The following is a 1,061-nucleotide window of genomic DNA, read 5'->3' on the forward strand; positions in this document are numbered from 1 at the left end:
AGATATGAAGGATTGGAATCAACATTAACTGACAAAGAAAAACTTCCTTCTGAGTCATCATAACAATGTTTAAGTAAAAGAGAGAGAGAGAGAGAGAGAGAGAGAGAGAGAGAGAAGGAGGAAGAGAGAGAGAGAGAGAGAGAGAGAGAGAGAGAGAGAGAAGGAGGAAGAGAGAGAGAGAGAGAGAGAGAGAGAGAGAGAGAGAAGGAGGAAGAGAGAGAGAGAGAGAGAGAAAGGGGTGACGGGAGTTCAGATTGAACAAGATCTTCACATATCATCTAACACATTCAATCCTGGCTAGAGTGTATGAAAATGGAAACAGGATTACTCTAATACAAAACTTCCACTACAGATAGCTGTACACACTGTGTTCCAAGCCCACCCACGACCCCCAAATGCTTCCAACACAACTACTTCCTGGCCTGTTGGGCCTGTCGACGAAGGAGCACCTAGATCTTCTCTTTAAGCCAATCTTTGTTGTAAGGCTGGTGTGTCTGGGTATCAGCTTGGTAAACAAGACAGCTGAGGTCTGCCAGATCACCAATAAAATCAAACAACTGGCTGATATCCTATGTGATAGAGGGGCTGTTGGGATTCATTCTCTTCAGATGCTCTTCCTACATTTTACAAACACCTTCCCTGCATTCATTCACTGATTCACAGTCAGCGTAAGTTCTGCCTCTGGTCTCTTGGTAGGCTGTACCAGCAAAATGGTGTGAGACATCGCACCAAACTCTCCCTGCAGCCGCCGACGCCACACCGCCACACGCGAGCTTAACCCGGTAAGGTAGTTTTAAAATGTGATTTCTTATATGGGATGCCTAAGGTCTTTACTTTGTGATGATACAGCATCCTGAAACCAAACTGAGCAGAAAAAATAAGACCATGAATTTCAAAAGTTTCCATGATGATCCCTTACTCTCGCAGGGCTCATTTATGAAAAACATTTCCCCACAATAGAGTGTAGGTTGATTTTAAAGGCAGCTTTCATGATTGACAGATGATTGGCTGCAGTTGTAGGAGAATTAAATTACCAACCAATAGGAAACCAGATTAAATGT

At 43.4% G+C, this 1,061-nt stretch overlaps 1 pseudogene across 1 annotated transcript; it reads right to left on the reverse strand.

The window, feature by feature from the left end:
- Nucleotides 1-410: 410 nt before the first annotated feature.
- On the reverse strand, nucleotides 411-724 carry LOC308516211 (enhancer of rudimentary homolog; annotated as a pseudogene). Its single transcript has one exon. The product of its transcript is annotated as an enhancer of rudimentary homolog (transcript).
- Between the last annotated feature and the right edge of the window lie 337 nt (nucleotides 725-1,061).

The sequence above is a fragment of the Myotis nattereri genome, assembly GCF_964212035.1.
Source record: "Myotis nattereri genome assembly, chromosome: 1".
In the NCBI taxonomy this organism is placed as follows: domain Eukaryota; kingdom Metazoa; phylum Chordata; class Mammalia; order Chiroptera; family Vespertilionidae; genus Myotis; species Myotis nattereri.